The sequence below is a fragment of the Bison bison genome, unplaced genomic scaffold, assembly GCF_000754665.1.
Source record: "Bison bison bison isolate TAMUID 2011002044 unplaced genomic scaffold, Bison_UMD1.0 scf7180017864312, whole genome shotgun sequence".
Classification (NCBI taxonomy): domain Eukaryota; kingdom Metazoa; phylum Chordata; class Mammalia; order Artiodactyla; family Bovidae; genus Bison; species Bison bison.
This window is the reverse complement of record NW_011494884.1, coordinates 3,121,505-3,132,646: the sequence shown is the minus strand read 5'-3', so window position 1 is coordinate 3,132,646 and position 11,142 is coordinate 3,121,505. Positions and strand designations below refer to the sequence as shown.

The 11,142-nt window shown below is 39.7% G+C and overlaps 1 long non-coding RNA gene across 2 annotated transcripts in view; it reads left to right on the top strand.

Moving 5' to 3' along the window:
• Positions 1 to 2,060, top strand: part of LOC104997620 — a 12,772-nt gene extending 10,712 nt beyond the window's left edge. For both annotated transcript variants that reach the window (XR_826347.1, XR_826348.1), the window contains one exon: positions 987 to 2,060. This is a non-coding gene — a long non-coding RNA (uncharacterized LOC104997620). The remainder of the gene's footprint in view (positions 1 to 986) is intronic.
• The last annotated feature ends 9,082 nt before the right edge of the window (positions 2,061 to 11,142 follow it).

Sequence of the window (11,142 nt, the reverse complement as noted above, 5' to 3'; positions counted from 1 at the left end):
ATGTTTTTGAATTTACCAAGGCTAGCTTTATGGCCCAGGATGTGATCTATCCTGGAGAAGGTTCCATGTGCGCTTGAGAAAAAGGTGAAATTCATTGTTTTGGAATGAAATGTCCTATAGATATCAATTAGGTCTAACTTGTCTCTTTCAGTTCTTGTGCCATCCTTGTCTTGGAGTGTTGGTCCACAGGGGATAAATCTCCAATTGCTTTACCCTGCACCAGGGCCCATCTACCTCCTGCCTCAGTGCCTTTTACCCAAAGATGATTCATGTAAAGAAAGTAAGAGTTATATTCAAGTCAGTCTTTTTTTTTTTTTTTTTAACTGAATGCTTTTGGTCAAAGGCTACTGCCTAAAACTTTCCAAGGGAAATGAATTACAGACTGAAAACTAATGTTGCAACAAAAATAGAAATGAAGTTTTCCCTCTCCTGAGAACAAGGAAAGGGGAGCAGTGAAAAGACTAAAGAAGAAACATAAATGGACCTGGAGAAGCTAATCACTCCTAGCTTTGCTTTTGGAGAAGGCAATGGCACCCCACTCCAGTACTCCTGCCTGGACAATCCCATGGACAGAGGAGCCTGGTAGGCTGCAGTCCATGGGGTTGCTAAGAGTCGAACACGACTGAGCATCTTCACTTTCACTTTTCACTTTTCACTTTCATGCATTGGAGAAAGAAATGGCAACCCACTCCAGTGTTCTTGCCTGGAGAATCCCAGGGACGGAGGAGCCTGCTGGGCTGCAATCTATGGGGTCGCATAGAGTCGGACACGACTGAAGAGACTTAGCAGCAGCAGCAGATTTGCTTTAACTGTTACTACTCTGCAGAGTTTGTAACAAGATTAGTATTTCACAAAGCTAACCTAACACTCCCTGACACAATGCAAAGCTAACCTACCACTCCCTGACACTACACTATCCTGTACCTGCTGCTTACTTTCCCCACACTCCCTTTGCAGACCACTCATTGTAGCTTTTTGTATTTCAGAAAAAATGTTGCAGAGTGATAAACATAGAGACAAAGGACCCAATTACTGGACTACTTGACGCCAGCTCTGACCGTTTGGAAGTAATGCAGGAAGAAGAATTCAAGATTCTCACTACTTTGTTCCTTATCACATACCCCAGACTGCAAGCCCCACCTATATAATTCCCTCAGATTCTTCAAAGTGGGGCACAGTTCTTGAGATGCTAGCCTGAGGTGTTCTCTCACCCATCTTTCTATTTGCTCCAAAACCTTGTCTCCATATTTTTATTTAGCATCAGTGGAGAGGGAGCCAGGATTTTGGCAGTAACACTAAGAAGCTACAAAGTTCAAAATATAATGGAATTCTACCATGCCACTGAATATGAATGTCTGCTAGGTAACAATATTGGTTTCATATAGAGTAGTGAATATAATATTATTCTTAATTTCATTTTTAAAACATGGCAGACCATATCAACTTTTGCTACTAGAGATGTCAAATCCAGCTCCAGTTTATGGTTTCATAATTCATAATATGACAGAATGAGTTACTTCTTAATTAAGGAAATTAATGAGTCTACATCTTGAGAGTTAAATGGTACTGACCGTATTTCACAATGTATCTGAGGGACAGTATTAGATACTAGTAGCAGTGGCTTGATAAGAAAACAATGTTTCTTAATGTCCTAAGTGTGATCTGGTAAAGGAGTAAGTGTGAGGCAGACTGTTCCGTGTTCTAACCCCTCCCTCTCACAGAACAGTTACCTGCACTACCATGTCTTCTGACTTTGCTTAACTTCAGTAACTTTATCCATAAAATGGAAGTAATATTGAGAAATGGAATATTTCCTGCCATATCAGTGAACAAAGAATGTCACAATCCTTAGCAGTTGCAGCCACCACAGATAGTGAGCTGGTGAGCCCTGAGGGGACTCAGGAAGGAAAGAACACCTGCCATCCAGCAGCCATCAGACTGCAGCCACTCCCCATAGTAAGCTCTGTGGAACTCAGGTTGTGAAAACACAAGATCCTAGCCCCAGAGAGCTGAGGTGCACATCAAAGGAATGACTTCAGTGAGTCCAGACTCTTGCATCTTCCCGTACATAGAAAACACTAAATTCCTTGACTTGAGATGTCTGATTTTCTTGAGTGCTCACAGTGGCTCAGAGGGTAAAGCCTCTGCCTGCAATGCAGGAGACCTGGGTTCAATCCCTGGGTCGGGATATTCCCCTGGAGAAGGAAATGGCAACCCACTCCAGTACTCTTGCCTGGCAAATCCTATGGACAGAGAAGCCTGGTAGGCTATAGACCATGGGGTTGCAGAGTCGGACATGACTGAGTGACTTCACTTTCACTTTGTTCCAAATACCTGCCCTTTGTTGCAAAAACTCCTGTGTAACCTGGCTCCCTCCCCTCACCTCTTGGGAACAGTTCTCTTAGGATTACTTGACATGTTGCCTCCTAGGCTTAAAATCCTCAGTATGTCCACTGAATAAAATATACCTCTCAACTTTTAGGTTGTGCATTTATTTCTCAGTTGACATTAGATTACCAATTTGTTTTAAAAGGATACAACCCAGGGACAACCAACAGAAAATGTGCACAGGGTGAGGTTTGGGCAAAGGGCTTGGGGCTTCCAGACCCTCTCCAGACACAAGCTCTCCCAGAATCTTCACATGTTCCCTGACCAGGAAGCTCTTGCTACTTCATCCTTCTGTGTTTGTACAGAGGCTTTGTCAGATAGATATGACTGATTACATCTTCCATTGGTGACCTCCACCTCTAAGCCCTCTCCCCTCCCTGGAGGTCAGGGCATGGGACTGAACATTCCAGGCTTCTAAACACAAAGTTGATTCTCTTGGCAACCAGCCACCACACTTAGGTTACCTAAGGTCAGTCCAAAATCCACCTCATTAACAAATAAAGGGCACCTTTGTTGTTTTTATCACTTAGGAAATTCCAAAGGTTTTGTGCCAAAATACCAAATATATATTTGTTATTATAAGTCACAATATCACAAGTAGATACCCCTAAAGTAATTGGAGAGAATACCCCATTTACTAATACGTATACTAAGTACCAATATAACAATGTAACGAGTACTGATGTAGCATATGTATAAAATAGCTGCTGAGGTCATTTGATGCTATTATACTGAAAGAATTAATGAAAGTAAACGTAATGAAAATAACTATTTAAGGATAAGAATGAAGTTTCATGGAGATGAAGCTTTGACAATTTAAGGCTCCCAAAACCGAGAGCAGGATGGATGTTCTATAATTCATGAAAATAGGACTCTTATCATCTGCCTGCCAGACTGAAAGAAATGACATATAATGAATTTGTCTTCCTTGTTCTTTTGCAGTGTTTCAAAGCCTTATCTCAAAGACAATATATGCAGCTGCTTTTAGTCAACCTACTGATTAAAGGAAGGAAAGCCAAAGTTACAAATATTTAAAGCGTGTGTCCCCAAATTTGGAAACTCATTTTGCGTTACACAGATCAGACTCTGCCCTGCTCTGCCCCAATGCTGTTATCAACACTGCTGCTTCCTTGCTGGAAGAAAAGTCGGCTATGCTCTTCTCTTCTCATATTATGAAGTGTGATGCACTTTAAAAGATAAATAGAAGAAAATTTTGACAAAAATAGTACCAATCACTTATCACCAATTAGTTATTAGTATATCACATATCTACTTGTTAAAAGGACTGGAATGGAAACATCTTATGTAAGGATGAAAATATACGAATAGCTAAGGGTATCAAAGTGTCAAAAAAAATAGTCCTCTAACAGGAAAAGTAGTGAATTCCAATTTGTAATTACTGGATGTGCCTGAATTGTTAGTAACCAGGCAAATGGCAACAAACTGGTCCAGGTTCCTGGCTGCCATTGCACGATATTCCCAGGCCACCACTTGGGAGTCTAGAAGACAAGTCTCTCCTAAGAGACAACTTTTTTATGAGTTCCTATTGTACATATTCACTACTGTGAGGTGTTTATCTCACAGCAGGTATTTCTGAACATTTATGGGTAAATCCTTTTTACTTTTGCCTCTTACTCTCCTCACCCCTCTGTAAAGTTGATTATGGCACTCTCTTCAAGGGCTTCCTTATTTGATAGAGAAACTGGCTTTTCCCTGAAGAGTTTTGATTACTTTCCAGTCAACAGGAAAGTAATGAGTTATTTCATAAAAAATGGCAAGAATAATTGAGATTCCAAAACTAAATGCATGATTCACATCATTTATTGTGTAAAATAAATTTACACAAGCTAACTTAGAGTTGATAATAACTGCTCTGCTTATCGTCAAGTCAAGTGTGACTGCTACAGGACACCCTGAGACCACCTGAACAGCAATTATTGTAAATGGGATTTCTATTAAAAATTATCTGTTCAACAAGAAGCTCTAGTTCTTATAATCTACACAATTACATCATAATGTATGTGCTTTACTACTGTGGCAAAAAGACATGTAACATTGTACTATAAAGATATAGTCATCAAGATAGTATGGTACCAGCAAAAAAACAGAAATATAGACCAATAGAACAAGATAGAAAGCCCAGAGATACCCATGCACCTATTGGCACCTTATTTTTGACAAAAGAGGCAAGAATATACAATGGAGAAAAGACAGCCTCTTTTATAAGTGGTGCTGGGAAAATTGGACAGCTACATATAAAAGAATGAAATTAGAACACTTCCTAACACCATAAACAAAAATAAACTAGTGATGGATTAAAGATCTAAATGTAAGACCAGAATCTATCAAACTCTTAGAGGAAAACATAGGCAGAATACTCTTGGGCATAAATCACAGTGAGATCCTTTATGACCCACCTTCTAGAGTAATGGAAATAAAAACAAAAATAAACAAATGAGATCTAATTAAACTTAAAAGCTTTTGCACAGCAAAGGAAACCATAAACAAGGTGAAAAGACAACCCTCAGAATGGGAGAAAATAATTGCAAGCAAAGCAACTGACAAAGGATTAATCTCTAATATACACAACCAGTTCATTCAGCTCAATACCAGAATATTAAACCACCCAATCAAAAAGTGGGCAGATGACCTAAACAGACATATCTCCAAAAAAGAAATACAGATAGCTAATAAACACATGAAAGATGCTCAGCATCACTCATTATTAGAGAAATGTGAATCAAAACTACAATGACGGTATCATCTCACACCAGTCAGAATGGCCACCATCAAAAAATCTACAAACAATAAATGCTTGGGAGGGAATGGATAAAGGGAACCCTTTTGCACTCTTGGTGGGAATGCAAATTGATACAGCCACTGTGGAGAGAAGTATGGAAATTCCTTAAAATACTAGGAATAAAACTACCACAAGACCCAACAATCCCACTACTGGGAATATACAGTGAGGAAACCAAAATTGAAAAAAGCACATAAACCCCAATGTTCATCGCAGCACTTTACAGTTGCTAGGACGTGGAAGCAAGCTAGATGTTCATCAGCAGATGAATGGTTAAAGAATTTGTGGTACATATATACAATGGAATATTAATCAGCCATAAAAGGAAACATGTTGGACCCAGTTCTAATAAGGTGTATAAACCTACAGCCTATTATACAGAGCGAAGTAAGTCAGAAAGAGAAAAGCAAATATTATATGATAACACATATATGTGGAATCTACAAAGACAGTACTGATGAACCCATCTGCAGGGCAGCAATGGAGATGCAGAGTCAGAGATCAGACTTGTGGACACAGCAAGGGAAGAGAGGGTGGGATAAATAGAGAGAGTAGCACTGAAACATATACATAACCATGTGTAAAATTAGATAGCCAGTGGAAATTTGCTGTATGATACAGGAAGCTCAAATCCAGTGTTCTGTAACAACCTAGAGCAGTGGGATGTGGTGGGAGGTGGGAGGGATATTCAGGAGGGAGGGGACATATGCATACCTATGGCTGATTCATGCTGATGAATGGCAGAAACCAACACAATATTGTAAAACAATTATCTTCCAATTAAAAACAAATAAATAAATAAAACTCTTTTAACACACATAACATAAAATGCATTCTTGCAACAGTATTGTAATGTGTGTTCTTAATGCTACTCTTAGGATCCAGCAAGATTGTGAAATGCTTTTTTCTGGATCAGCAGAGATGAATGCATTCAACACAGCCCTAGGACATTATTTGCTGAAGCGGTGATCGCAGCCATGAAATTAAAAGACACTTACTCCTTGGAAAGAAAGTTATGACCAACCTAGATAGCATATTCAAAAGCAGAGACATTATTTTGCCAACAAAGGTCCATCTAGTCAAGGCTATGGTTTTTCCTGTGGTCATGTATGGATGTGAGAGTTGGACTATGAAGAAGGCTGAGCGCCGAAGAATTGATGCTTTTGAACTGTGGTGTTGGAGAAGACTCTTGAGAGTCCCTTGGACTGCAAGGAGATCCAACCAGTCCATTCTGAAGGAGATCAGCCCCGGGATTTCTTTGAAAGGACTGATGTTGAGGCTGAAACTCCAGTACTTTGGCCACCTCATGCGAAGAGTTGACTCATTGGAAAAGACTCTGATGCTGGGAGGGATTGGGGGCAGGAGGAGAAGGGGACAACAGAGGATGAGATGGCTGGATGGCATCACTGACTCAATGGACATGAGTCTGAGTGAACTCCGGGAGTTGGTGATGGACAGGGAGGCCTGGCGTGCTACAATTCATGGGGTCGTGAAGAGTCAGACACGACTGAGTGACTTAACTGAACTGAACTGAACTGAATACTCTTAGAAAAAGTATATGCATATTGTTTCCCTCCTCCCCCAAACTTGCCACGTCTTTAGAATTACATGGGGAAGAATTTGCCAAACGTAGACTCTTCTGTGGAGACTTTGATTCAGTCTGGAGTAGACAGAGGGATCTGGATTTTTAACAAGGACCCCAGCTGATTGCTTATGTCAGACTAATTGAAAAACACAGGAACAAACAAACAAAAAATGTATATTTCTATTTATTAAGATAGCTCATCCTCCATCTATCAGTTCAGTTCAGTCACTCAGTCGTGTCTGACTCTTTGCTACCTCATGGACTGCAGCATTCCAGAATTCTCTGTCCATCACCAAATCCCAGAGTTTACTTAAACTCATGTCCATTGAGTTGGTGAACCATCCAATCATCTCATCCTCTGTTGTCCCCTTCTTCTCTAGCTTTCAATCTTTCCCAGAATCAGGGTCTTTTCAAATGAGTTGGCTCTTCCCATCAGGTGGCCCAAATATTGGAGTTTCCGCTTCAACATCAGTCCTTCCAATGAACATTCAGGAATCATTTCCTTTAGGATGGACTGGTTAAGTATTCTTGCAGGCAAGCGAATGTCAGGAGTCTTCTCCAACACCATAGTTCAAAAGCATTAATTCTTTGGTGCTCAGCTTTCTTAATAGTCCAACTCTCACATCCATACATGACTACTGGAAAAACTATAACCTTAACTAGACTGACTGTTGTTAACAAAGTAGTCTCTGCTTTTTAATATGGTGTCTAGGTTGGTCATAACTTTTCTTCCAAGGAGTACATATCTTTTCATTTCATGCCTGCAGTCACCATCTGCAATGATTTTGGAGACCAAAAAAATAAAGTCAGCCACAGTTTCCACGGTTTCCCCATCTATTTCCCATGAAGTGATGGGACAAGATGCCATGATCTTAGTTTTCTGAATGTTGAGCTTTAAGCCAACTTTTTCACTCTCCTCTTTCACTTTCATCAAGAGGCTCTTTAGTTCTTCACTTTCTGCCATAAGGGTGGTGTCATCTGTTTATCTGAGGTTATTGATATTTCTCCCTGCAATCTTGATTCCAGCTTGTGCTCCATCCAGCCCAGCATTTCTCATGATGAACACTGCATAGAAGTTAAATAAGCAGGGTGACAATATATAGCCTTGACATACTCCTTTTCCTATTTGGAACCAGTCTGTTGCTCCATGTCCAGTTCTAACTGTTGCTTCCTTACTCGCATACAGATTTCTCAGGAGGCAGGTCAGGTGGTCTCGTATTCCCATCTCTTTCAGAATTTTCCACAGTTTCTTGTGATCCACACAGTCAAAGGCTTTGGCATAGTCCATAAAGCAGAAATAGATGTTTTTCTGAAAACACTCTTGCTTTTTCGATGATCCAATGGATGTTGGCAATTTGATCTCTGGTTGCTGTGCCTTTTCTAAAACCAGCTTGAACATCTGGAAGTTCATGGTTCACATATTGCTGAAGCCTGGCTTGGAGAATTTCGAGTATTACTTTGCTAGCGTGTGAGTGCAATTGTGTGGTAGTTTGAGGATTCTTTGGCATTGCCTTTCTTAGAGATTGGAATGAAAACTGACCTTTTGCAGGTCTGTGGCCACTGCTGAGTTTTCCAAATTTCCTGGCACACTGAGTGCAGCACTTTCACAGCATCCTCTTTTAGGATTTGAGATAACTTAGCTGGAATTCCATCAATTCCCCTAGCTTTGTTCATAGTGATGCCTCCTAAGGCCCACTTGACTTCATGTTCCAGGATGTCTGGCTCTAGGTGAGTGATCACACCATCGTGATTATCCGGGTCATGAAGATCTTTTTTGTACAGTTCTTCTGTGTATTCCTGCCACCTCTTCTTCATATCTTCTGCTTCTGTTAGGTCCATACCATTTCTGTCTTTTATTGAGCCCATCTTCGCATGAAATCTTCCCGTGGTATCTCATTTTCTTGACGAGATCTCTAATCTTTCTCACTCTATTGTTTTCCTCTATTTCTTTGCACTGATCACTGAGGAAAGCTTTGTTATCTCTCCTTGCTATTCTTTGGAACTTTGCATTCAAATGGATACATCTTTCCTTTTCTCCTTTGCTTTTCACTTCTCTTCTTTTCACAGCTATTTGTAAGGCCTCCTCAGACAGTCATTTTGCTTTTTTGCCTTTCTTTTTCTTTGGGATGGTCTTAATCCCTGTCTCCTGTACAATGTCAAGAACCTCCATCCATAGTTCATCAGGCACTCTGTCTATCAGATCTAGTCCCTTAAATCTATTTCTCACTTCCACTGTATAATCATAAGGGGTTTGACCTAGGTCATACCTGAATGGTTTAGTGGTTATCCCCACTCTCTTCAATTTAAGTCTGAATTTGGCAATAAGGAGTTCATGATCTGAGCCACAGTCAGCTCCTGGTCTTGTTTTTGCTGACTGTATAGAGCTTCTCCATCTTTGGCTGCAAAGAATATAATCAATCTGATTTGAGTATTGACCATCTGGTGATGTCCATGTGTAGAGTCATCCTTTGTGTTTTTGGAAGAGGGTGTTTGCTATGACCAGTATGTTCTCTTGGCAGAACTCTGTTAGCCTTTGCCCTGCTTCATTCTGTACTCCTAAGTCAAATTTGCCTGTTACTCCAGGTATTTCTTAACTTCTTACTTTTGCATTCCAGTCCCCTATAATGAAAAGGATATTTGCGGGGCGGGGGGGGGGAGGGTGGTGTTAGTTCTAAAACGTCTTGTAGGTCTTCATAGAACCACTCAACTTCAGCTTCTTCAGCATTACTGGTCGGGGCATAAACTTGGATTACTGTGATATTGAAAGGTTTGCCTTGGAAACAAACAGAGATCATTCTGTCATTTTTGAGTCTGCGTCCAAGTACTGCATTTTGGACTCTTTTGTTGACTATTATCACTACTCTATTTCTTCTAAGGGATTCTTGCCCACAGTAGTAGATATAATGGGTCATCTGAGTTAAATTCACCCATTCCAGTCCATTTTAGTTCACTGATTCCTAGAATGTCGACATTCACTCTTTGCCATCTCCTGTTTGACCACTTCTGATTAGTCTTGATTCATGGACCTAACATTCCAGGTTCCTATGCAATATTGCTCTTTACAGCATTGGACCTTGCTTCTATCACCAGTCACATCCACAACTGGGTGTTGTTTTTGCTTTGGCTCCATCCCTTCCTTCTTTCTGGAGTTATTTCTCCAGAAGCATATTGGGCACCTACCGACCTAGGGAGTTCATCTTTCAGTGTCCTATCTTTTTGCCTTGTCATACTGTTCATGAGGTTCTCAAGGCAAGAATACTGAAGTGGTTTGCCATTCCCTTCTCTAGTGGACCACATTTTGTCAGAACTCTCCACCATGACCCGTCCTTCTTGGATAGCCCCACGTGGCATGGCTCATAGTTTCACTGAGTTAGAGAAGGCTGTGGTCCATGCAATTAGATTGGTTACTTTTCTGTTACTGTGGTTTTCAGTCTGTCCTCCATCTATGCTGGGAAGCAAATCATTAATATTACCTTCTTTCACATATTATTGAGTAGTGGGAGCTTTCTTCACTCTTGAAAGTCAGGACATTTGTGGGTTCTGACAGGCTGTGCTGTCACCTTGATTCTGCCTCAGTCCTCATAAAAATTCACACCCGCAGTGAGAGCCAGGAGCCAGAGGGATGTCATTGTGATTGACATCTCTTCAGGTCCTGGCAGCCCTGACACATTTACCAGTCCCTTGTGAAAAATACAAAAGGACAATTCTAGAAACAAAGCTTTAGAAAAATTGTCCACCCCAAAGGGGTTCCAGAAATAACTAACCAAAGGTAAATAATTAACCTATGGTAGGTTCAACCTGAATGTTTGTTTTGTTTGTAATACAGACTAAAATTTCAGATATTGAGCATAAGTCTGTCTTTTTATCTTTATAAATAAAAATGACTTTTCTATTTATTAAACTTTCAACTTGCTCCTTTTAGTAATATTTGCCAGTGATAAATATCTGGGTTTTAAACAAAAGAGATGTTTATGCTAGCATAACATTAATATTAAACAACAAAAAGGGAGAATCGAAGCTATTAGAAGCCTATGAACAGTTAAAACAAAAAACTGCAAGTTTACAAAATATGTACAATTCAATTACATTTTTTATAATAAAAGTAAATGTACAAAGTCCTATATGATATAGAAAAATAAAGAGTAGAAGAAAATATACCAAAATGTAAGTGATAGGTTTCTGATTCTGAAATTATGGGTAATTTTAGTCTTTTATCCTTTTTATTTTGTATTTTAAATCTTTTAAACATGATAGTGTTATATTTATAATAATTTTTAAAATTTTGTTTCAAAAAATCACTTGCTTTTCCTGAAACATTACTAAGGATAGTATTTTTGCAAGCTTATTTTTTAATCCCTTCTTTTTTAAA